The sequence below is a fragment of the Ixodes scapularis genome, unplaced genomic scaffold (genome assembly GCF_016920785.2).
Source record: "Ixodes scapularis isolate PalLabHiFi unplaced genomic scaffold, ASM1692078v2 PGA_scaffold9__187_contigs__length_104089568, whole genome shotgun sequence".
NCBI classification, from domain to species: Eukaryota; Metazoa; Arthropoda; class Arachnida; order Ixodida; family Ixodidae; genus Ixodes; species Ixodes scapularis.
The window spans coordinates 102,145,933-102,173,150 of NW_024609884.1; the positions used below are offsets into that span (position 1 = coordinate 102,145,933).

Here is a 27,218-nt window from a genome sequence, read left to right on the forward strand (position 1 = left end):
ATCTTGGGCTAGAATAAATCAATATATATTGGGATTTTACTAATAGCACATCGTTCAGTGGGCCAAAATAAAGAACAAAGGTAGAAAGTCAAAAGCCTGATTTTCGGTACGAAAATTTGAAAATATAGGGGACTATTTCGTACCTCCTTCCCTTCGTAAGCTCTCTGCCTTTTCACAGTGATACATCGCCGGGCCCAAACGCAGGTCACACGGCACCGGACCTCACTTAATCCCTTCACCCCTAAGCTGACATTGTGCTAGAAGCTACGCGCTTGCCGGACCAATCAGCCGCCTCCCTTTCATCACCTGACCTCATTCTCTGCGCGTGGGTATGCGCGAGAGAGCGTGATCGCGTGACACAAGTGTGGCTGGTCCAACGGGCAAGTAGCTTCAACAGCACTGTCAGCTTCGGGTTGAACGAGGTGGGGAAAGCAACTTTTGTCTGAATTTCGAGCCACGGGCTAATCTTCTAGGGGGACAATGGCTGTGTCCGTAGAAACGAGATTACGAGCAAGAGGGGACTTCCCCCTTTCCGTCTTCTTGAAGTCTTTGAAAGAATGCGCCATTTACGAGTTGAGGAGGAAAGCTGCTAAACAAGAAAAAGTTGGAAAAGCGTTTTTCGCATCCTTCGCGACCGCTAACAATAACCAGATTAGTCGGTATGGAGCGCGGTCATGGACTTGTCCTTCCGTTCCCCTTCGACGCTCAGCAGCGCCTTCGTGAACGGCTCGAGAGCGTCCAGCGTCGGGCGACCCGAACCATCTGGAGCCGGTCATCCGGTGCAGCGAACGTCTCCTACAACGCACGCCTTGGGGCACTCGAGTGGCGACCCCTCGGACAGAGGAGGCGGACACCACGTGTACGTGCGGTCTGTCGGCTGCTCGACAGGTCGCTTGCGGGGTCCCACCTCGCGTCAGTGGTGCGTGTCAGCAAAAGGACAGGTCAGCCCGAGCCGCTCCGCGGCCGTACCACTCGCCATAGCGAATATTTCATCCCCGCCGCCATCAGAGACTTTCTAACTATCCCACTAAACGCTCGCAACCCTCTACCGGCATCAAACGATGAGTCCCGAGAAATGTGCAGGCTCTTCTCCCATCAAGTGGCGTCGGACACCTCATGAGCTGCGGCACCATAACCACTGACCACTGTTGTTGTTTTGACTATTTATACTTACCCAAATTGTTTTTCCCCTTTTCCTTTCCCCTCATCCACGGTGTGTGCGGCGACCGGCTAGCAGGCGCAGAAGCGTAAGGGTTGTTACCCTTCTGTCTAGCCTCGCACGTCGTCGCATATACATGTAGACCGACACGCGGAGCGGCTCTGTTTACCAACACGGCCGGAAGGCCGCGCATGCGCGGTAGCTATGTGGGCAAAAGCAGCTCGGCTCTCCGTGTTTTCGCCATTAAGTTCTATGGCGTGCGCTCGTTGTTGACGTTGTAGGGACGCTTGTATCTTTATTTGTGTGTCGTGTTTCCTCATAACGTATGTCGTATGCTATGCCCGACTATTTGAGCTCGTTGCCCGAGCCTGAACGGTAGCGGTATCGAAACAAACTGTGCTTGGACGGCGTTGCCTACGAGGATCCGTACGCCGTAAACAAGGCCTAGCTGCTGGACTTCCGACGTAAAGTTGCTGCCACGGAAGTCGGCGGCTCATGTCTTCGTTTATTTAGTTTCTTCGCCAAGCCAGTTCACGGCCGACACGGTGCAGGCGTACAAGTCTCTCGAGGCCTACGATTACATCGAGTCGGTTTCCGCACTGCCGGCGGGATCAGCAGACTGGGGGTCTGCGGAAGTGTGTGTATTCATTAATTGATTAAATACACAGAGCGTCTTCAAGTCAAGGTATTATATTTTTCATACCCTCATGACCACAAGGCATTACAACCAGTAAAGTTTGTCTATTCTGCAGTCTTGGCGGTAACAATTAAGTTACAAGTAACGGCGTTACCAGAAATGCGTTACTTTTTTCAGAAACGTAGTAACCTACTCGTTACGTTTTTGACACAGTAACGGGTAACGTACTTATGTTACTATTTCAAGTAACGCAGTTACGTTAGTCATTACTACTTCCCAAGTCTTAAAGAAATTACACTTCAATTGTTTCCGTGTTTTAGGCGTCAAGCCATGTTTTTCTATGCGTTTTTTTTTCGTAATTATTTAGGTGAAACCGTAAAAAGAAATTAAATAATTATGTTAAGTTTCTGCTTGATATATGACGTGTATCGTCAAAACCGTAAAATGTGTTAAATCATAATTTAAAAAAGTAACGCAGAAGTAACGTGCCTTACTTTTTATCGGTAGCGGTAACGCGTTCCCTTTTTTTTTTTTAGATAACGGAGCTCAGAACGCGTACCTTTTATTTGCAAGTAACGAGTAACGTATTCCGTTACTTTTTTTTTTGGTAACAGAGAGAGAGAAGTAGGCGTTTATTAAAACAGTGATGTCATCCAGCGCCTTGTGCTGGTTTGCTACACTGTGTTTTTTGGTAACGCCTACAACACTGCCGTTCTGTCGCCGATCCCTTTCTGCTCGGTAGCACGGGCGTAGCGAGCTTCCGACGAGCGCTTGGCCGGTGCGTTGTGCGCGAGCACCATGGGAACAAAATCCGGGTGGTCTCGATCAGACAACGGTTTCCCTGCACATAAGCAAGCCTCGGGACGGAGATTGAAATGGAAGCCGCACTTGCCTCCAAGAAAGTGTTTGCCGCACAAACGGCCGTTCGCGCGAGGCGACCATTCTTTTCGATCCACGGATATTATCTACCTTCTATGCCCTTCAGAGTCTGCCGGGAACTTGTGGAAACTCACTCCGCTGCTTTTCTTGTACATTTCGGTGAAATCAACGGCAACACAGCTTCGCGCAATGCTGAAATGCTATGACGCCCATGCGAAACGTGCGCGCTTTTGCCCACACCCCCCGGCTCCGGCGCGATCGCAGCGCCGCCGCAGCTCCGTGACGTCAAGCCCGCGTGTCGGTGTATACATCATACTTCTTGTGCAAATAAATTACCAATTACAATTACATGTCCCTCAATCTGTCTAATGAGTCATTTGCGTGGCGAAAGTGCCTTACCAAACATATTGAACCGTGTTATTTATGTGTACGTCCCGCTTTACGGGAGACATACTCGTTGGTATAGTTTATATTAAGTTTATTTATTTCTCTTCATTACCCTGACATCCGGTTTGATGTTAAGCGCGGATTGTAGTAAGAAGTAAGAAAATTACGGGGGTTCAGTCAAAAGTAGGAATAGCTCTTGTACTGTTGGGGATGTTTCCTTTTTGGGCATGGTGTGGTGAACCTAAGAGAGGATTAACCAGCCGGACTACCGCCTGAAAACGCTCTGAGCTTTGGGACGTGTTTTTTTCTTTTTACCTTTTGCCGGAATGTATATCCACAATAAAACTTTGGTTGGGGCTAGTTGGTTCATTTCTATTAAAAAATTAAAAGGCGCGAACAAACAAGACGAAAAAAGGCACACGTAGGACTTGGACTGGCGCCACCTTCCAACTGATTTATTGAAATATGAATCAACGTCAAACTCGATCCCAATCGCCTAAACACAAGCAACTGATAAAAAATTCTTATCGCTCATTACATACATACTTCAAGAAACGCAATTTCTTTGGTTAACAGATAAAGGGATGGCATGCGTACGCATCTGTCAGCCGCTTTGTGTATACGGATTTTTGTGTATTTGTATTTGAGTACCTGTATACACAAAGCGGCTGACAGATGCCTAAGCATGCCATCTCTTTGTCTGTTAACCAAAGCAATTGCGTTTTTTGAAGCATGTATGTAATGAGCGATAAGAATTTTTTATCAGTTGCATGTGTTTAGGTGATTGAGATGGAGTTTGACGATGATTGGTATTTCAATAAATCAGTTGGAAGTTGGCGCCTGTCCGTGGTCCTTTTTCGTCCTGTTTATTCGCGCATTTTAACCTTTTAATATGTATCCACTCACGCTTTGTGGTGAATAAACCCCCAGCTGCGTTTGCCTTGACCGTTTTGTTTTAATTTCTCATCTCGAGTTTCATCGTAGTGTAGCAATACCACCTAGAACACAAGGCCTGCGCGTTTCCTCCTCTAAACGTCATCACTAGTAGATCCCCTCAGCGCCCCCTAGCTAGCCCGGATGAGCAACATCGTCTGCTACATCGTCTGCTACATCGTCTGCTACATCGTCTGCAACATCGTCTGCTCCATTGACTGCTTCAGTGGTTTGTGTAGCAGATAATGAAACAGATGTTCATGTCGAGTGTCTTTTGCTATAGCATACGATGAAGTTAGACGTTCACGTGGAGCGTCAAATGCATGAGTGAAAGTGCCTTACTGCTGTGCGAAGGGCCGCAAATCCCTCCGCTGGGCGCTGGACGCTGGCACTGGGCGCCAATTTTGAGGGCGCTGTTCATACTCCGTTCATTCCTAAGCAGAGAACGCAGCCAATGCCATAAGCACGAGAGCTCGAGGTGGCTGCTTTGAAGCGTTCTTCGGCAGAACGAGCGCACGATCGAGAAATGCTCGTCCCAAAGCCAGGAGCGCGTGCTAGCCGGCGCTTCTGGCCGAGGGAGTGTTTGCATGCACTTTACAAAATGACCGGCAAGCTTGCTATCAGCTCGCGCTCAACAGACGCGCACGCAGCTATGGCCGCAAGTGAATGCGACGTAGTTGGCCGTGTTCCAAAATTTACTCGATCTTACTCCAGGATAAAGTGTTTATACCTTGGCGTTCTAAAGCCTACCCGCGTCCAGCGTTTTTCAATATCTGTCTTGCCACGTGACACGAGCCGTCGGAGTAACTCGGATCCGTTTGGGTAAGATTTGGAACGCAGCCGTAGTTCTGAAGCGGCCCATATATACTCTCGTTAAGCTTCGGGGTGTTTGCCGCTTGGGGCGGGTCGGGGATCTACTAACGAAACGTCATGCCTTGTCTTCTAGGTGGTATGGAGTGTAGGCGCAACATGTTCGCAGCGTCAGAAGGCGGGTGCTCTTTAAATTAAAGGAAAGGCCGCGAACGCGTAGCGATGGCAACACGCTGGCAGTTCACGGCCAGTGATATTACAGAGTTTTACTGGACTGTACTCTACAGCTTTGCGTACGCAAGGAAATTGCGGGTCGTGAGCGCCGATGCGCAGAACGCAATAGAAGATCTAGCGTATTGCGTACGCACTCAATGCTGGGGATCTTGCGTTGGGGGCTAGCGGGCTTTGAGGGAAGTTCTCGAGAGATCTCGGGCCCAACGAGAGCAGCAGTTTCAAGATGGCAGTTACCTCGACTGGCGCAGCAAGGGCGACAGGGTATTCAGGAAGTACAGGGTTACGTGAAATTGTGTGGTGTCCAGCACGGCAATTCATTCCGGGACCTACCGCGGTCGAATCAGATCGCCGTGCAGCTGAAGGAGTGCACAGCGAATATGTTCACCGCTCGCGATGTGCGTCAACGCTGCGATCTGCTCAACGCTAAACCTAATCGCGCAGTTCATCGCCGACGGACGAACTTCAAGGAATCGCCGAAGTGGTCGCTATGCACTGGACATCAGTAGGTCATGGATTTCATTCCGCGACAGCATTGATGAAAGGTGCCGTTTCCACGGGACAATTTCATTTCATTTATATACTCACAAGGCCGAAGCATTATAAAAAAAAGTGGTGAAGCAAAAAAAAAATACAACATGTACACTCTCCGGCAATATGAAAGACCCACTGGGAGCGCGTGGCCGAGGCGGTGGCTGGCGGGGGCGCTGCGAGCGCTCCGGGCAATTCCATTCTGCTTCGAGGGGAGGACGCTCACTCCCGGCTCAGCTAAAGCGAAACGCGTTTATCAGATTGCGCTGAGCCCCGAGTGAGCGTCCTCCCCTCGAAGCAGAATGGAATTGCCCGGAGCGCTCGCAGCGCCCCCGCCAGCCACCGCCTCGGCCACGCGCTCCCAGTGGGTCTTTCATATTGCCGGAGGCTGTACATAAACGGGAACTCCGTGATCGAATTTGGCTACGCACTCGTACTCGTTGCCTCTGTACCCTGCAGAAAAGCTGGCTTGACAAGGCAGCTGCGGCTTGGTTTAATTTGAAATGAAATGATTTCCCACGTTAATATTTTAATTTTTTTTTCTTTTTTTTTTGTGAGGAGCATGTTTATAAGCGCGCGGAGTTCTACGGCTCAGGCGAATTAAACCAAGGTCATGTGGGTTGTTCACTCGTAAACGTAACGCACAACTAAATTCGGTCCGAGCAGGTGTGTTTAGCGCACGCTACATTATTGCGTATTGCCTACGTAAGAGCCAGCAACGCTATTCGCGTCTCCAGCTCGACGCTCGCCCTCCCGCGGCGGAAACGGGAAGCGCTCTAGTGAGGGTCCCCCGACTCTTCTGCTCAGCGGGCATGGCGGAACTGCTCGCGATCATGGCTCGCGAAATGTCGTTTCCGAATGTAAACAAGACTCTTCACTGTCCCAACGTAGTGCTGCAGCCGGTATGGGATTGTACCTTACTGGAGAGTTTTAGTATTGCGCATAGAAGCAAACGCAAGCGGTATGCGTCTGCGTTAGAGTTCCGTGCCCCACGTTGTGCGTGCGCCCCATCGCCATGCGCCATCCAAGACCACAGTACGAGCCATTGCATTTGGGTGCCATTTCATACCAACCATTTGCGCTTCAACATGGCGTTAGTTGTTGCTACTGGAAAAATAGGGTGCACATATCAAACGCTTTTCAGCTAGAACTATGAAGTGACATTAATTTAGAAATTTCTCGCGTGATCATGCGTTTGTCTCATCAGCAACTTGAAAGCCAGCGGACCCTAATAAATCTGCGTTTATTTTAACACGCTACCTCAAAAATGTGTACACCTGTGATCCCGCTTGCTTGCCCCCCGCCCCCCCCCCCCCCCCCTTCCCCTTCGCACGCGCAGTGTAGAACACGTAAAGCTAACGCAAACACACAGGGCTTGAGTTCGCTCGTATACGCAATATTAAAACTCACAACTGTTTCACCGGCTTCCAACGCCAACGAAACGTGCTGCAGTGACCAGACGTGCAAGCAGGTAGGCGTTCCTTCGAACTGGAAAGGTTGATATTGGCAAAACAACGGCGAGCAATACAAAAGTAAATAAATGTCATGAAAAAACTCATAATTAAAAAAAAAGCTTTTTTCTTTTTTTTTATTTTTTTTTATTTTTGGGCATTTGGTTTGGAAGGTTACTGGCGGCGACTTTGGGCGTTTCGCCGGTTGTCAAAAGTCGCGACTTTGAGCACAATATACTTTATTCACAATTAATGTAATTTTATATGGATTTCTCACATTCGCTAAAATGTTTTCGTTGATTTTAGACTATTTTTTTATTGGTGATTAAAATGCAGCAACTGAAACCAGTGATGACAATTAGCACAGTTTTTATTGTCATATTTCTTCGCGCATTTAAAATTAGATCATAAGCAACAAATTATATTAGAACTTGAAGAATTACTTATTCAAATATGTGACTTTTAATATTATTATTATTAATACAAATCGCGGCAAAGTACGCCTCCAATTAACGCCAAGATCGCGAGAATACGCTATTTAACAATAATAGTCTTTCCAGAAAGGTATAATTCTGTTTTCTTTTTAGCATATGAAAAACTCTGACATAGTTATCAAGATAGGCAAACAGTCAAACAATGGATGTAATATGAAGTCCTACACGTCACGCGGTGCTATAAAAACACACACACACACTTCAGCTGTCTGACTCGGATTCCGTCTTTGGGTTGTTGCAGTGAGAGCAGCGTTTATTAATGTTTATACGTTTCGTGGACATATTATAAAAATTAGAATTATTTTCTTATTCGTGTGCTGGAATAATTGTCATTATTTCTCATGACAATTATCTGAGCGAGAGAAAGGCTGCGAGAACGCACAGATATCAGAACTGATATTTTCAGCAACTACAAATATCACCCTGGATCGAACAATATGTCACAAAATAAAGTTTCCGCGAACAACTTTTCTAAGTCAATAATTACGATGTGAGACACATCTTGAGTCGTGAAATAATTCGAAATTAAGCCCTATATCGAGAATTTAAATACAAAATAGAGGTAAGTTTCGGTTTCGCTCCAGAATTAAAACGCGCATCCTTCCGTAAAAAATACGCTAAACACCGTTCTTGTTTTCAGGTCAAAGGGGTAACCTGCGCTCATAAAACATTAGCTTCCTCGTATTACCAGAAATAATTTATGTCGCTCAGTGAAGCCAGCACACTAGACGGGCTCAACAGCGGCACGCATCTCTGACCCTCACTAAACCCGACATCTTGGAAAATGAGTGGCGCCACCTATAGTTAGTTGGAGTCGCGGTATAGTTAAGGGAAAGTCCACTACAGCGCTATCGCTATCCTCTTGTACTATTTGAGCGTGTTGGTGCATTTTAAACATTTAGAAAGTGGAGACACATATGGGACGACTCAGAAAGGACAAACTTTCAACTTCAACAACATTTAATTTTCGCCTTCAAGCTCAAAGCCCGCCCGCTCCATGGGTGTGCGGGAAAGGGAAATCTTGGGGGAAGGAGAGGAGGTGGAGGAAGTGAGGAGGTTGCCAAAGGAGGAAGGGAGAGGAGGGAAGGGGGCTCAATTATTTCTCTCAAAGAGAGAAATAATTGAGGCCTATCCGATGGCGTCAAGCCCGAAAACCATAAGCACCCCTCCCATCTCCCTCTCAAGAAAGGAGATTATCTTTCTGAGGCCCACAATGGAACCCGAACGCTGACAGACTATAGTCGGTTACAGGTTAAGAAGGTAGCGGCAAATGCCCCTCAAAGGGAATGCCATATTCCTCCGCCACCTCCGCATCCAATAGCGTCCCACCGTTTCCGTGACGTCGCGGCCAACGCGCGAGGAGGGTCTTGCCTTTCTGTACATATTTGCTTTATCTTTCGACTTGGACTTAGCATTGTGGAAGCCACGAGAGGGAGATTAGAGTTCTCCCCCACCGACGGAAACAAATACGACCTTCGGGGATTAGCTTCCCCCCCGATGGATACAAAGGCTGCTTTCAGGGGCTCGGTTCCCTCCCCGATGAATACAAAGGTCGCTTTCTTAAAAAGTGGGATCGGAGACAAGTTGGAATCCATTGAAGCGGAACAAGGAGCGTTTCCAGCGAACTCTTCTTTCGACTGCGGAGAAATTTGAAACGGGCGCATCACGCTTGTGGGAGGAGCTTCTCCTACCTTCTTGACTTGTAACCGACTATAGACCTTTGCAGAAACAGCTCGCTGGCCGCCGCCATTTTGCGACTCGAGTGACCCCTATTAGCCAAAACTTTCTGCCACCCGCCTGAGCTGTGGAAACCCGATGAGCGCGACTCCCCACCTGCATCGTGTGTTCGGAGTTGGCCGGCTTTCCTTGTAAGTGTTTACTCTATTTGCCTGTTCAGGATGCTTGCGTGTTTTTGTAATCTTCCACTGTGAGAACCTGGGAATACCAGGACTTATAGCCTTCTGGACCTTCGCAGGAAACGAGCGAAGAGAGCGGGCGAAGAAAGCGAACGTCAAGCAGCCCGCGACGCAGGCCGTTCGACGTTCTTCGAGGATTATTTCCGTTGAGATAATCTCCGAAAAGCCTTCCCGGATATGTTCCCGGTCTTGGCGAGAAGTAGCTGATAGGGTCCGGGGTATGGGAACTAAATAGACACGTTCGTTCATTCGCTCTAGTGCTGTGTATAAAAAACATCACTCTTCAAAACGTACCCCAAGACAAGCCGGATTCCGTGCGATCGTCGTGAAGTGACTGTCGTCGACACTGTATTTTGGATATGCTGTGTTATTTGAGACCTTTCTCAAATCATGTCCGGATAACGCGGCACCGTGCGGTACGTACAATATATGTTCGATTTATGAGACTCGTTGAATTTCATATAGTGAGGGGGCAATACCCATGCAGTTCGGCTATCCTCTGGTGTGGTCAAATATATTAGGCAGTTAAGGTTGACACGGCTGAGTGTATAGTGCCGTTATAATCGCCACAGAACACAAAAGAAAAAATAAAGCGAGGCGATTTTGCCGCCACCAGCATTCAAAATTGCTCCTACGCAGGCTGCCACAGCCTACTGACGAGAAAACCCACAGCTCAGCGCAGTCGGGCAACACTGACGTACAGTCTCAAAACCAGGGATGCGCGCTGGAAATCGCTTCGTTCGAGACTGCCGCTGGAAAGGTCTATAGACGAGGCCACAAGGTCACCGGCAGAAGCGGCCTTCCTTTCTTTCCCGCACATCCAGTCTTCGAGCCCCCTTCCCTCCTCTCCCTTCCTCGTTTGGCAACTTCCTCCACGTCCTCTCCTTCCCCCAAGATTTACCTTTCTCGCACTCCCACGGAACGGGCTTTGAGCTTGAAGGCGAAAATTAAATGTTGTTGAAGTTGAAAGTTTGTCCTGTCTGTATCGCTATCCTCTGTTGTTTTTCTTTCCCACGTTTGCGGGTCCCGTCGTCAAGACCGCTTTCATGGCCGAGTGGACCAACTACCCCTCTCTAGGCAACTGTATCCACAGTAATGAAAAAAGATTGAGCCGCCATCTTGGCACCTCGTGCCTGGGAGTTTCGGACTCGGGGAACGTTCAGTGACTAGCAGATAGCCATATGAAACAACTTTCATGTTTCAGCTCGTCGCTAAAGGGTGGAGCTGTTATCGTGCTTAGTTTAATTCCTCTTCTCCCTGCGTTTTACTCCTTTCCATCGAAAGCTATCCTCCTTGCCTCCTTCCGCGCTACGCCCCCCACGCTTCCCCCGCGCTCGCCCACAAGGCGCTGCGCCTGCGTGCCGGGTCGTACTTGTTTGCTATTGCATACGACGGACTAGAGTTTTTTTTTCTTTTTTTTTCTAAATATGAAGACAGTTTTGTTTTCTAACGTGAAGAAACTAGCGTTTGTGCACATTTATTGGAGCTCTAAAGCACGTGAAGAAGTCTAGATCAGCAAATATAGTAACGTGAGCAGAGTTGGAATCGCTTTCTTTCTCCGAGCTTTCTCCGGTTCCGCTAAACACAAAACATAAAAAAAAAAAAAAATTCCAATGTAGTCTTGAATATTTTGGGGCATCGGCATGCACTGCAAAAATATATTTTGTTTACCCGTTTATTGCAGCAAGAGCTGAGAGCAGGCACACGATAGACTGCACCTCTCCCTGAGTGTAAAGAGTTTCGTAGGAGGACTGCGTTGCTGGCGGGAGCTCGTGCCGTCGCTTTGAGCATGAATTGGCACGCGCCCGCAACGCTCGTAGTCCATAGCGTACGTCCTTCTAAAACTTTTCATGTGCTTGAACAAAGTACATTTGCAGACTCGGCATCACTCGAGTTAGGCAAATAAAAGATACCACAACGCGCGCAAAACCAGGGCTTTTAGGTAATTTTAAGCAATACCGCTCGTTTTGCCAAACCGGCAGCTTGGTTTACTTCGTACACATTTTATAAACGTCGAATACTACCTAAGACTGTGCACGTGCGACGACTGCTATTTACGCGCCTCGTGCATATAACTACCCACCAAATACACTCACTTGTATCGCCTCTGTTAAAATTTAAAAAAAAAAAAAAAAAATAACGTGATCGTTTCCCTTGGCAGTTCGTTTATCATTTCGCCCATTTATTAGTGAGGCCCTTTTCATCCTTAAGGGCGAGACACATGGACGGCAGAATCGTCCGATCCGACGTCCGATCCGACAGTCCGAACGCCGCTTCGAATTGAGACACACGCTTCTGACCTTGCAAGCGACACGACAATCCGTCCGGCTCCGCCCAGGAGATCCAACTTCCAAGCACTCCAGCGGAAGTCCGCGTTCATAGATCTCTGGTCCCAGGTTGACGGTTTAGCTCGCACAAGCGAAGTTAGGAGCTTGTCCTCGCTAGCGCGTGCATTCTTTGCCGGGGCCATCTTTTTCGAATGGGTCAGCGGGATCCACGCGTCCGGCTTTCCGTCGCCCGTCCCGTTTTCTTGTTCGCCTCGCCAGACCCAGTACCTCATCATGACATCCGCGCTAGCTGTGCTGTCATTGGCTGGACGCTTCCGACAATCCGTCCGCCGTGCGAAACTATCTGGCACGTTGGACGCACGCCGGATCGCCGATCCGACATCTGAAGCGACCAAATTTTTCGAATCAGGCATCGTATTGCCAGATCGGACGTCGGATCGAATGGATATTTCGCGCATGTGTCTCGCGCGTTACTCTGTTTCGAGGTATTGTTTTGACGTCCTCACCCGCAAGGTACACCCTTGAGTTCACTTGCAAGGCATATAAGCTTTGCCGTACACCCGCGGGTGTGCCTTACTGCATGAGTTACGTATGAGGAGAGAGAGATGTTTCAGCAAAGCCTTAAAAACACAATAGCAATTTTTTTTTAATTGTCAATATATAATGTTTTATTAATCACAGATGACAAATCACATACAAATATGAAGACAAGAAAATATATATTGATACAAGGCAAAATATTGCACATTCGGAAGAGGTCAACCGTGCTCGGGCCCCGGGACCGGCGCTTTGTCGCTTTGTTTTGCTCGTAGCACTGCCAATGCACGCTGCCTCCGGCGAGGCACCAACTTTGAAATTGTATGTTTATTATTTTTGTGCTCTTAATTTAGCCGTTACTCGTTCTATCGGCGTTACATTATCAGCGTGACAAACAGCTTGTAACGCCAATGATGTGAGGAGGTGTTAATGCCATGGCTATAAATTATGTTGTAACGCCTAAGTGGTCTAGGATGACGTGGAAACGCTGGACTGTCATGGCTACTTTTAGGGTCACTCTCTTGTCATGCCGATATCCACCGTATGTCACGCCTAAATGGGCATGTAGCCGTTTCATTAGCCGCAGACTTGTACCGTGCGCATTACAAGTAATCAAATTACTTGTAATCGATTACTTTTGGGAGTAATTTTGTAATCAGTTGATTACTTTTATTAGGCAGTAATCAGAAGAGTAATCTGATTACTTTTTGAAGTAATAAAATTACTTGTAACCGTTACAATTTGGCCATGCCCCCCCCCCCCCCCCCCCCCCCCGGCGGGCACACGCCTTTCTTTTATGAAATGACAAAAATAAAATTTGCTTTTTTTTTTTTTTCAAACCGAAAAAAGAAAGATTTTTGCGGAGCTGTAGGAACCGAGGTCAATCTCTTTCTATGTACAGTTTCTGTGGAATGTCAGTTTTTTTTTTGTTTTTTTTTTTCGAGCTGGGACTGGGAGTGGGAAGCCCCTGGGAAGCCACAGTGCGTGACAAAGGCCATTCAGGGCGAAGTTTGAGGAAGCAGAATGTAGCTTTGTGAGTCCTTCGTTCAAACTAGCCCCCTCACGCACACACACACAGAAATAAAAAAAAATAAAAAAAGATTCCTGCTTAGGGTACCTACTCGCAGCCCGTAGGAGAACCAGAACCGAAGAATGCCTAAAGCGGATGCAAAATATAACAAAGGCAGTTAAAGTATTTCCCCATTTCCCCTGCGTGGTCTTTGTGACAAGCAATGTTTCGAGTTGAGAAGTGGTCGGGGCGATCTCTTCCGCTAATGAATACTACGCCTGATGCGTTTCAAATCCTGAAGCTGCTGCTCTTTTGTATAACCTGCGAGCTCATCCAGATGTGAATAATAAAATGAGCGACGCAAACTTTTTGGCGACAACCCTTGCTCAAGCTTAACAAGATCTAGAACCCCCTCCGCTCCCCCCCCACACACACACACAGTTGCGAACGCCCAAATCATTAAACGCCTTCAAACGAATTCTATGCTTGTGTCCGCATTGTGAAGGTGCAACGACCACGAAGAGGGAGCCAGTTTTTCTTCTTCAATACTTGTGCAAATGTGAAATATAGGTTGGAAGTAGTTCATTGTTATGAGCGCTAAAAATGTGTCTTCACACAATAAAGTAATCGGAAAAGTAACGATTACTTCTTTAAGTAATGTCCAATTACTTTTGCCGTCGAGTAATCAAGTAATCTAATCGAATACTTTTTAGCCAAGAGTAATAGTAATTGTAATCGATTACTTTTTTTTAGTAACGTGTACAAGACTGATTAGCCGTTACCGGACTAAGAGTGTACGTCTGCGAGCCGTCGCGCTCTTCTCTAACAATTTGATATGAAGGTGTACTTGGACGCCGGTATTATTCGTTTAGGAATCAAGCGAAACTTTGTATCGGATAATTATACATCTACGTCCACTCCCATTTGATGATTATCGTGTTTTAGAATCCGTACACAGGGTGGTTTTTAGGGGTGGGTTTTTAATCTGACTGCCCGCCAGAGCGCGTGCCAGAACGCACTATGGCCGCGAGCAGTCGCGCTCTTCCCCTTCATCTCCGTATCAATAAACAGTCAAATACCTGGGCGGAGCCGTCAATCGTGTGGGTGTCGGGAACCAGTAACCGCTCATTCACACTGGAAGCAGATTCGCGTTCGCAAAGCGGTTGCGAACGCGGTTGTATAAAGATCCAGTTCAATTGCACGTGTACTCGATGACAGCGAATGCGCGTGCAATTTACTGGATCTTTTTAGAACCGCTTTCGCAACCGCCTTGCGAACGCGGATCCGCTTCCAGTGTGAATGAGCGGTAAGTCTGAGCCTTGAAATGCAGGCGTGACGCAAAACCCAAAGGCGTCTCGTTCGCCCACTTACGTACTTCCCAGGCGGTGGGGACTGTTGTTTACATGGGAATATCTGAACAGATAAACGTTACTCGAGCAAGCTCGCGTTCAACATCAATTTCTTTTCTTTCTTCCTGGGTCACAGTGATGGAACTAACGCGTTACAAGTAACAACGTTACTGGTAACGCTTTAGTTCTTTTTAGTAACGTACTATCGTACTCGTTAGAATACCAAATGAGTAACGAGTAAAGTAATGTCGTTATTATTTTACGGTATCTGCTATCAAATTACGTTACCCATTACTCGTTACTTCTGACTAAAAATGGCAGCATGGTGGTTCGAAAGCAAAATAATTTTTATTCTGCACACTACAAAAATGGCAAAGAAACCCCAACAAAGCTATGTATAAACGATTTCATTTCGAAATCCCTCGGAAGACACTTTCAACGCTCCCACAACCGGGACCAAAAGGCGCTTGATTATCGCTTTGTCGAATTCTTGAGCGTCCTTGGTGCAGTCTTTGTATCGAAGCTACTAAGGCCACCGTCGCTACGCCTTGAAGGAGAAGCCGTCTTGCTGGAAAGAGACATCCGCTCAGAAGGCAACAGGCTGCCACCGCTCGAAGGATTCTGCCGAATCGTCCCTAGCTACTCTAGCTGGTCAAGAATTTCTCTTCAAAATAAATATATTCTCTTTCTGTCAAAAACAGAAAGGATAAACTCTAAATTTAGAAGCATTGACGTTCCCACACTTTGAACCAAAATAAGTGGCAAGGTTATCGCAGGACTGAAATGCGTCCGTCACCAGAAAGACGTCACCGTCTTTTCGAATCCCTGCCGCCGTGGTACAAAGGTGCTTTCGCTCGCTCGGTAACGACTCCCGTTCAGAAGGTCGCCTCCCACTAAATCCTCTGGTCATCCTTTCTCCCATAGCGCCCCCAAAATTAGACAAAAGACTGCGTAACCACCATGGACGGCACCTTCTTTGCATCGGAGTTAGCCCCCAACTCCCTGGCATTCAAAGACCGAATTATGCTGGACGCTGCGCCCGCGTAATCCTTCTCGCAGTTCCTGGTTGCGTGTCAAGGCTACTATACCATTTCTCTAAAGAGACACATTCGTAGCAGTAATAGTGATGGCTTTCGTTTGCTTCGCCCTTACTTTTCCGCTACCGGCGTGAAAAAAAAAAAAAAAAGAAAAGTTTTTGGACAAGAAAGACAAACTTAGGGTAAAACTAAAGAGCTTATAAACGCTCGCCACCTTTTTAATCATATATAGACGTAAAGATACTACAAGTACGCATGGAATATTAACCAAAGTATGGCCGGCGCTATACTTCGTTTATAATCACCAATAATCTTTTTTGGTTATTATTATGGGTTATCTAAGCGATCGGTGTCCTATTTTCGTTGCTTGTGAAGCCTAAACCGGAATGTGACTAAAACCGGTGTGGCTATAAGGTATGCTGTTTGCGAGCAGTCCGTGTACTGTACACTTGCCCTTGTCATGCAACTCCTGCCTCTAACCAACAGGGCCGTTTTGGAACGCTTGTTATAAAAGCCCTTTTTACTGCCATCTCGCACTCACTTTTCGTGGAAGATGGCAACGACCACCGAAACTTTGTTATTATGGCCCGGGCTAAAGGCTAAACTCCATGGAGCGAATTATGCAACGAATAACTGACGAACGCCGCCCGACTGCACGCTCGCTTGGGCGCGTGACGTAGCAGCAACTGTGCTGATGCCACGCGCAGAGCAAAAGCCACCGGGCTAAATTCGTCGATTTTTCGCTGTATATTCGTCCCGTGGAGCCTAAAGTGCTATGTTTAAACTGAGCGAAACGAAGTGAGACAATTTGCTGTTTAAGTGTCTGCTCTGTATGCCGAAACTCAAACTGCTGAGCACATCCAGGACGTGGAACTCTAATTTGAAAAAGCACATTAAGAGTTATTATTCAATGTCACTTACCTTTTTCCGTTGAAATGTTGTCGTTAAGCCTTCTTAGCCAAAATAACGCACCTTTCTTTCGAGATCGTTTTGTTAGTCGCAGTTTTTCAGCTACCATCTCACGATGCTCATTAATGTAACCTAGCGAAAAAGCCTTCGAAAACACTATAGTTTAGTTATTTGTATAATTCAGAAGGAAAATAAATGAATCATAGAAGTTATATATAAACACGCTTATGTGATATATTTGTTTAAGGTTGCGGTTCATTTAGACCTTTTTTTTTTCTATACTAATTCATGAAGCAGTTTATTTAGTTAATCTTTCGTTGTTCCACACTACTGATAACTAGAAATTAACAGCGGTGCTTCGCACCAGTCATAATTGTTTTTCTTTTCCGCCAGTCCCTCTATTCGCACAAGCTGAGAGGGTTCGCGGTAATTTCAGAGAAACGAAAGATCGAAGCTACAACCCACTTTCCCAACACACCCTTGAAGAAGCAGAGGAAGATCGACCGTATGCATCAAACTCCAGTTTCTCAAGAAGTGTTGAAACAATCTTATAGGCACGTTTGGGGTTGAGACTCTACAGTCATATACTAACAGCTGTAATATACTAACAGTGAAACACAAAGTAACGGCAAACTAACGTAAAAGTAACGTCTGTTAGTCATGGCAAGTAACGACAGCGCGGTATTTCGTTACATTTACAAAACTGAAACGGAGCTCTGTAACGCGTTAGCTCTTTTCCAAGCTAACCAGTAACGCTATTTCATTGATTGTTTTCTACGCCCGGACATTTCATCGAATGCCGTTTCATCGAAGCCGTTTCATCGAACACCGTTTCATCGAATGCCGTTTCTTCGAACGCCTCTTCATAAAAACCGTTTCATCGAACGCCTTTTCATCGAACAACGTTACAGTCTGTAATATTTCAGAATTTACTTTAATTTTTATATACAACTTCATCTAATTCTCTCTGCTTTTTTTTTCTTCTTCTTTTGTTTCTGTTCCATCGTGAACATATCCTGCTTTGAGAAGAAAGCCTCCATGAAACAATGACCCCTCTCCATGTCACATGAAACAATTAAAAATGAGACAAAAACAGAAAGCACAGACATTTAAATGTGTTTTAAGTGTGTGTCCTTTTTTTGCAGTGTCGTGATTTCAGTCACGTATGTACATGAGTAAAGCTTTCCAGTAAGTCGCATACCCAATTGTTTTTATTTCTTTTTATGGCAATTGTTTTTATTTTTAGTAATTTGACGCCGCCTTCAAAACAATTTTACAAGTGACTACCTTAGTCTTAACAAATGCAAAGTGAAACATCTATAAACCACTGTTATGCCCCAAAACTCGGTACAGAGCCATAACAGAGAAATTCAATGAAACGGCCCAAAGCGATTCGTTGAAGCGGCGTTCGATAAAACGGCGTTCGATGAAATGTCCGTTCATTGGCTGAAACGGCTTTCGATGAAATGACGTTCGACGAAATGTCCGCTACCCATTTTCGGTAACAGGGACAGCACAGCTGGGAGACATTTCCGGTGTCAAAAGGATCGGAGATAAGGAGTCGAAAACATGATAATCATCGAATGGTAGTGGACGTACACGTAGTATGATCCGGTGCAAAGTTTCGCTTTATTTCCTAAACGAATCATGCAGGCGTCCAAGTATACCTTCATACCAAATTGTTAGACAAAACTGTAGAGAAGATTGTGTGTTTCTTGTAAAAGATTTTGGCTCCCTTGTATCCGGTCCGCTTTTCTATAGGCCTCAAATAACGCGGGCGAATCTTTCCTTTTGTCGCATTTCCACTTCTTCGCTTCCGCAAATTATGAATGTGGTAGATTGGTCCAGTGGCTTTGAGCTCACTTTTTGAAAGGAACCGAAAATAAAAACAGGCCAGTACAAGCTGAACTATGCAGGACGTTTGAAGAGAGCCTGTCCTAATGAAAATGAACTGCTCTAATGTGGTAAGTCGGGTCAGTCGGTTCATAATTTTTCATCCACTTTTGAAAGGCTCCGGAAAAACAAGAAACCAGGACAGGCTGAGTGCCGCAAGGCGCCTCGTATTGTTGAGGTTGTGCCGTTTTTTTTAAGTCCCTTTCGGCGCTCCTCAAATCTCACAATGTTCGGTTTCTAAACGCTGTTTTTATTTTCGCACAGAAATAAGACAAGCATACGTAATAATTTTTCACGCCAGTGCAATTCAATAGAGACTTCTATTTCCAGCAAGCTGCTTTCCGCCATGCTTCCATGTGATCCTCCAGGCCGAGAATGTTTGTGTACGGTGATTAAACTATTTACATGTAAATTGACATGGACTATAAATCTGGCACTCTCTCTTAGAAGCAGCATGTTAGTGCGCATGAATTTCCCCACCGTCTTGCCTTCTAATCGCGTGGAAGGAAAATGGAAATATCCCGGGCATGATTTGTGCAAAAGGCTAGATTCAACAGTCGCCTCTTATTTCTACAAACCCCCTGACAGATTCACTACCATATACCGAGTCCTTTCTCCAAGAACCGAGGTTTTGGTAGAAATTCGTTGCTGGGCCGCTGTTCTTTGTAGTGGCGCGGGGAAAAAAATTAAGAGAGAGAGAGCGCGCCGGGGGGGGGGGGGGGGGGTGCAACAATTTTTGCAAGCTAATATGTGTTTGTTTGTTTTTTGCGACAATTGCGACATTTTTTTGCGGGTAGGTATGCCTTTGTTTAGAGTGCTACAATATATGGTGTAAACAATTTTACGCACTACCCACAAATGTTTCATCGTCAATGACAGTTTGTGAAGTATTACGCACTGCCTCGGGTGCTTTGACCTTACGCACTGGAGCGTCACAGGAGCAAGTATTTCCGCAAAATAAATACGAGGACCTGTTTCTCCCTTTGAAATTTGAATCGACCACTTCTGTGGCATCACGACTATCATACTTTCACCATGAAATCATAACAAATAATGATTGATGATGAAATTCATTGGGTCCGAACAGTAGAGTCACATTATTTAGGTTGCAAATAATTGGGCGACGTTCATGCGATGTTTTTACTTTCAAGTTCGAACGTGTTGAGAATAAGTAGCCGAAAACCCTGTGTGCATGGCTGCTTCCTGAAGTGGCCTGATATCTCCCCAATTCGGGAAAGGGGGGGAGGGGGAAGAGAGAAAGGTGCGGTTGTTGTGGGAAGATGATAATATTTATTCTCACTCAGGAGAGCCACCGGTCATTCAAAAGTCGACTCGCTCATAACAGGAAAGCCTGTGGGGCCACATCTATAGTAACTATGAGTAAAATGTGGAATACACCTATGTCATTGAGAAATTATGATGGTGCAAACGATGGGGCGTTGTGGATACAGGTGAAGCAAAGACTTATTTCACGACTGCACCGTCTTTATTAGAAGCCAAAATTGCGGCTTGCTTCTTCCACCCTCCTGACGCCAGTCATATCCAATGTTTGATAAATTCGGTAAAGCGTTGATCGCGGAAGCCCGCGCCAATATTTAAAGGTCTTTATCAAGTTATAAAACAAACATCGAGCAGAGGTAAGGACGAAAAAATTCGCAAAATAATTCAAAATGGGATGGACAACCTATGAGGGAGATCTATGTTTCGAACAGTAATGACGAGATTAGGGAAAGCCACTTCAATTATATGTCTCGGCAAGAAATCTATTATCGACGACTTGAACCCTTTGTTGCGCCAATCCTTGTGCAGACACGGGAATAGTTCCAGCAGCCGCGCGATGCCAGAGGGCGGCTGCTGCAACGACCCCAGCCCACCGCGGCCCCTCGATCTCCACCGACCGAGCGCCCTCGGGCCTGCGTTGGGCCGCGCTGCCGTCCTTAGGCTCGCAGATTGAGCGTGCCCGCGAAAATGAGAACTGGAAGTCTCAAGGTCGTTGTCGCGCTCGCAGCTAGCCGCTCATTCTGCGCTTTTTGAGGATTATCCGTACAAGAACAGCCGACATAAAGGAAGCCCCTGACGTCACGTGACTCTTGGAATAGGGTGAGAAGAGGAAGGGCGCGAGGGGCATTTTCCGAAAGGGCAACTCCGCTTCATTTTTGGTTTTGAAAAAACAATGCAGTCCTCTTCAGTAACACCTAGGAAGACCACACGTCAAATATTACGAGGCAGATTTGTCTAAATGTTTCCGATCCGGCAAACTTTGCAACTTGGCAAGTTGCCGAAATCGGCTGAAGCGCAGACCGGATGCGCGTTTTTGCTCGGGATTCAGGCGCGTCGGCGTCAAACTGACGTCGTTTCCTGCGCGCGTGCGCGCGTTTTCGCAGGAGCGTTGGCTGACCCATAACAAGACGCGCGCGCCGAGGCGTCGAAGCGGCTCTCGCCCAATGAAGGTCGGTCCAACTATCACGTGATCCTGCGCGGTACGCTGTTTAGTATTCAGCACATTTGAAAGCGTTCAAAAGCATTTTTATTTTCCATGGAAAAATTAAAAAGAGTGTTTCTTCTGACAAACAAACCCATTTTCTTTACTTACTCTTTCATTTAATTTTTATTTTGTAGTATTTGCGTCAACATTTACATCGCGTGTTGAGAATTATGATATCTGGCAACGCTGATAATGCGCCGCCGGTGGTGCTTGGCTTTGTCTGCATGCGGATGCCCCCGAGCTTTGCGAATTTTGCTCCCTCTCATCCCGCTTTCCACCTTTGTTGGAACACCAGAATCGGAGCCGGCTAGCTGTGTTTATCATTATCAACAAGTTGTTAAAACCGGAAGGTGACTACGTCTCTCCTGTGAGGCGTCAAAATTATTTTCGCCGAAAGATATCGCCTTGTGAAACAACCTTCAAAACATGGTGGCTCTTTCAACTGGCGACTAAAAATTTACGCAGAAACACGTTCTCAACATATTTATTACGGATGCCATATCTGGTTTGATATGAATCAACGCCGTGCAAGCTTGAGTCCCTGTGACCATTATCAAATTCCCATTTGTGCTGCAATGACCAAATCGTCCATCTAGCGTATCTTGTAGAGACTCAAGCGGAGAGAGCAGCCGCTTCATACTATGGCAGACGGAACCCACGTTTGTAAGTGGAATAAACGCTATCATCATCATCACTTCAGCTTAGCCTCGAACAGTACATTGTAGCAATATTGCAGTGCCCTTTCTCTCAAATGCTTTCAAACCCGGGTGCCGCGCGCGCTGCAAACCTATTGCGACATTGCAATTCGCTGGCAAGTATGGCGTCGGAAATGGACGACAGCGTATTCGACATGGTGAAAGTTTGTTGGACATGTGAAATCAATGATTGAAAATTGAATACAATGGCCAATCTCCTGTTGTCATCTACGGGCGTGGGTTGATAGAGATCGGGATATTTTTGGCTGTGGCGTTCTCCCCCATGTCGCAATGGTAAACGTGCACGAATTAGCAGAAAAGATCCATAACCCGTGCGGTGGTAATATACCCAAACTCTGCAAGTGTAAGTAGTTACAGCGCGCCATCCACTAGTTAAATCTGAAACCACAAATGTGTACAGCCCGGCGGCTCGCCGGCTTTGGCAATTAGGTCTCTGCAGGCGCGACCGGGGATGCGCCAGCTTTGGTAGCGAATGGACTAGCGAGCGTTGTACCTTCAGCCAGTTTCCGAATTTCACTACACGGCAACGTTGCAAGAACACTCAGATGGGAAACTCACCGCTGAAACCTGGGCCCCCGGCGTCCACCAATACCGAGCTAAATACGACCGTTTTGCCACTCGTAATCTTTTTTTTTTTTTTTTTTACTGTGGTCATCTTCAGCTTACAAAAAGCATGTTTTTGAGTAAAACAAACAGAAAAAGCTTTTCTTCTTCTAAATTTTATTGGAGTTTAGTACCAAATGACGTGCGCGTGATCTTTTCCAATATATTTAGCTTCAAGGGTTTGCAGCACAATTAATATTGTTTTTATACAACCTTGCCCCAACGGTGATTTCAGGAAGCGCGTCCCGACCTTGGTGCATCGCATCCTAACAGAGTGGTTCTATAGTGACGTTGGTACACAGTTTCCTAGGCAACACGGAGCTCGAAGCCGTGCAGGCCCATTGACACCGACGGTTGAGTCGCGTTTGCGGACGCGTTTGCTTAAAGATTCAGTGCAATTGCTCGCGATTCGTTGAAGAAAACGGGCGGATCCGCTAAGCATTTGCGTTTCGAACACCAGTGTGAAGGAGCGGATTTAAGTTGATTTAAGCTGTGTCTTTGTCGTGTCGATTAAAGTTGCATCAGAAACAAATTGGAAACAGTTCACTACACAACGTTGCGATGTTTGGGTCTGTACTTCATGGGTACCACGTTGCATAAGAAACATGTCGTGCGCTGCAGCTGCGCAACATTTAAATTACGCTGCCTAGCAAACGTTGTACCTTCAACCTTTTTCTGACTTTTAGCACACGGTTTCCTAGGCAGCATGGAATTCGAAACAGTAGCCTAACGCTGTGCCTTTGTCGTGCCATTCAATGTTGCGCCAGAAACAGATCGGAAACAGTTCACTACACAACGTTGCGATTTTCACGTCTGTACTACACTGATACCACGTTGCTTAAGCAGCATGTCGCCTGCTGCTGTTGCGCAGCATTTAAATTATGCCGCCTAGCAAACGTTGTACCTTCAACCTTTTTCCGACTTTTAGCGCACGGTTTCCTAGGCAGCATGGAATTCGAAACAGTAGCCTAACGCCGTGCCTTTGTTGTGCCGACCAATGTTGCGTCAGAAACAGATTGGAAACAGTTCACTACACAACGCTGCGATGTTTGCGTCTGTACTACATTAATACCACGTTGCATAAGAAACATGTCGTGCGCTGCAGTTGCGCAACGTTTAGATTATGCCGCCTAGCAAACGTTGTACCTTCAACCTTTTCCCGACTTTTAGCACACAGTTTCCTAGGCAGCATGGAATTCGAAACAGTAGCCTATCGCTGTGCCTATGTCGTGCCGATCAATGTTGCGCCAGAAACAGATTGGAAACAGTTCACTACACAACGTTGTGATTTTCACGTCTGTACTACATAAGTACCACGTTGCTTAAGCAACATGTCGCGCACTGCAGTGGCGCAACATTTAAATTATGTCGTCTAGCAAACGTTGTACCTTCAACCTTTTTCCGACTTTTAGCACACGGTTTCCTAGGCAGCATAAAATTCGAAACAGTAGCCTAACGCTGTGTCTTTGTCGTGCTGATCAATGTTGCGCCAGAAACAGGTCGGAAACAGTTCACTACACAACGTTTCGATTTTCACGTCCGTACTACACTGATACCACGTTGCTTAAGCAGCATGTCGCCTGCTGCAGTTGCGCAGCACTTAAATTATGCCGCCTAGCAAACGTTGTACCTTTAACCTTTTTCCGACTTTTAGCACACGGTTTCCTAGGCAACATGGAATTCGAAACAGTAGCCTAACGCTGCGCCTTTATCGTGCCAATCAGTGTTGCGTCAGAAGCAGATTGGAAACAGTTCACTAAAAAACGTTGCGATGTTTGCGTCTGTACTACAGTAATACCACGTTGCATAAGAAACATGTCGTGCGCTGCAGTTGCGCAACATTTAAATTATGCCGCCTAGCAAACGTTGTACCTTCAATTTTTTTTAACTTTAGCACACGGTTTCCTAGGCAGCATGAAATTCGAAACAGTAGCCTAACGTCGTGCCTTGTTGTGGCGATCAATGTCGCGCCAGAAACATATTGGAAACAGTTCACTACACAACGTTGCGATTTTCGCGTCTGTACTACACTGATACCATGTTGCTAAAGCAACATGTCGCGCGCCGCAGTTGCTCAACATTTAAATTATGCCTCCTAGCAAACGTTGTACCTTCAGCCTTTTCCGACTTTTAATAAACAGTTCCCCAGGCAGCATGGCGTTCGAAGCAGTAGCGTAACGCTGCGTGTTTGTCGTGCCAATCACTGTTGTGCGAGAAACATATTGGGGACTGTTGCGCAAAATCTCCCAACACTCCCACAACATTCGGAACATTCTCGCAACATATCTACAACATATCAATGTTACTTGGGTGTTGAACACGAGGCTTTAGAGATTAGAAGGTGGGTTTAACGGAATTTTCATAGAACTTGTTCAGGGTGCAGATTTTCTGAGTTGACATAGTGCTTATTTGAAGACCAAAAACCCTTTTTCATTGGAAACTTGGGCAGAAAGTGAAAGGAGTATGCTCCAAGAAGCTGATGGAGAGGATAGTACAAGGACACTCGGGGACGTCAGAATGCCAAGCTCTCATTCGAATGATCAGTGGGCAGGCCTAAGGCTGGCAGCCTTTGTCTCCCCTGCACTCACCGAACGTGTTAGAACATTAGCAGGGTGTACCGGGGAAACCGGGTATTGTCAGGGAAATTTTAATTGCCGGGAAAAATCGGGGAATTGTCAGGGGTTAAAAAGCGAGCCCAGTCAGGAAAAATGAGCCGGAAATGGCATGGAGTGCCCTGAGCAAAGGCTTGAAGACTTTGGGGCAGAAAAATTTACAATAAATTCTGCTTAAAGGCCGACGAACAGACTCGAGATTCTGCAAGGCAGAAGACCCTCCTCTCCACGCCTTCGGGCGAGGGAAGCGAAGGATGGAAAGAAGGGACCAAGAGGGGCGGGCGTGGGTGGAAAGGGTAGGAGGGAGAGGAGGAAGCGGGTGAAAAGTGGAAAGCGCGAACTGGTCGTCGGTCTTTAAAGCGGAGCACAGGCTCTGCTCATCCAACGTATTGTGCTACCCGATGCAAAGGGAACAGCCGACGAATCCAGTCCAAACCTTGGATTGGATTGAGGGCGCGACACAAGGCTACATCCAGTTAGTTACTAGATTTAGTAACAAAGGGAAAAGCCGCAGACCTTAATTTAATTCAAGCCTTAAGCCAAAATTATCCGAAAATGCATCTGGCGACTGTGCTGCCATTTGGTTATTGACGTGTGTGGTGGAGCGCCGTGTTTTCATCATGTTTCCGGAACTGGGCTCTTCACTGACAATGTCGGCGGCAAGAAAGTACTCGTTTAATGTGGACTGGCCAAACCTGAATATTTCGGAATATGCAGGTTGGATTAAGCCCGTGCAAAATGATCCTTACAGTGCTTAATGCCTTATGTTGTAATCATCTTATATATTTAACCGCCTCTAAAGTGGTCAGAGAATTTCACCTGAAATTGTGAGGGAAAATCTGGAAAAGTCGGGGAATTTCAAAATAATATTTTGCTAGACACCCTGGTTAAATGCCTGGCATCCTACCTTTGGTTCTCGCATTCGAACACGTTCGACGAATGCGGTGGATACAAAGGCAGCTAGCTTTCCGTCTACCTACTCTTTATCCCAATCCGAGATTGGCGTTCTGACTTCCCCGTGCGCTGCCGTATCCTCCTCTTCCTCAGTTTTCTGGCACATACTTTGATGCCTCAATTTTCAGTGCTAAAAGAACTATTCTTACAAATGCTAGACGAATGCCATACAGCATGTGAGTTTATTTTTATGCTCTCATTATTTTAGGAAATTGAAACAATTTGGGTTTGGAGGTTATTTCGCTGGCAGAACATTTTGCAATTGGGAGTTGTATGCTATGTATTTTCCGTCATGCGGTGATGTATTGCCTTAATAAATGTTTGATTGTTTTCAAATTGTGAAAGTTGCAGAAGTTAGATGATTTTTGGTTTTGTTTAAATGACTTTCAGATGCCCGTCGCAGGTGTGTCAGCTTGTGACCAACTGGGAAAGCAGATGCAGCTCGCCTCAAAGAAATGCATCATCGACATGCACGAGCTGCTTCAAAGACTGAGACTGGAGGACAAATAAACGAGCCTGCGGGTGGAATCGTGTTCACAATTTCTCCAAGTTTGAGCATTTCTCTGTGCATGCACTTTCTGCTATCTTGCATAGGCTTTAAAAGGAAAGTGTGTCCCTGCTGAACTTCATGTTTCACTGACGAGTGAACCATGTGGTTAATACGACCGATATACACCAAGACGCGGCCCTGACGTCACGTCGCTACGGTGGCACTGCTACTGTTAGGGCGCATGTGTAGACGCTTTACGTTACGTGAATGTCGTTCTTGCGCACGCGCAGTGCTCGCACCTCGTGTGGAAACTGAATTTGCCCACACCTCATGAGTGCTTGTTGGTAAATAGTGCGTTGGCCTATAGATCATATCAACGATTTGAACTGCATAAACAATATCACCCATAACAACCATATAGACCATACAAACCATATGGACCGTACAAACCATATGGACCATACAAACCGTACCAACCCGTATCAACCATATGACCCGTACGACCTGTACCAACCGTATGACCCATATGACCCGTACCAACCGTATGCCCCGTATCCCATAACGCTATATGAAGACCCGTATGAATAATTCATATGGTTTTTTTCAGTAGGGTTGGTTTGCCCGCGTGGTGTTGAGGATTAAATAGAATAAAAAAAATGACAAGTTTCCTAAAAGCTTTGTTTGCCTACTTGCTGTTTTTTCAAAGCTTTGTTTTTGTTTTTGCAGTTTCTTCTTTTAGGGTTTGGATCCTCAGATCATCAGATGCACAAAAAAAAAAAAAAAAGAGGAAATCTATCAGAAGTTTGGATACACAATGGAACACACAAACTTTTGTATTATAGCTGAAATATCACTAAATACATATTAAAAACATTAAAACAGTCGCCGTTATTGGTAATTCTTTTTCC

At 46.2% G+C, this 27,218-nt stretch overlaps 1 long non-coding RNA gene across 2 annotated transcripts in view; it reads left to right on the forward strand.

Moving 5' to 3' along the window:
* LOC115318633 overlaps positions 1 to 26,347 on the forward strand; it is a 34,157-nt gene extending 7,810 nt beyond the window's left edge. Inside the window, exon 3 of one of the 2 annotated variants that reach the window (XR_005715853.2) lies at positions 26,211 to 26,347. This is a non-coding gene — a long non-coding RNA (uncharacterized LOC115318633). Of the gene's footprint in view, positions 1 to 709; positions 1,286 to 26,210 lie in introns of those variants that run through there. The other variant, XR_005715854.2, reaches the window with a different exon arrangement.
* The last annotated feature ends 871 nt before the right edge of the window (positions 26,348 to 27,218 follow it).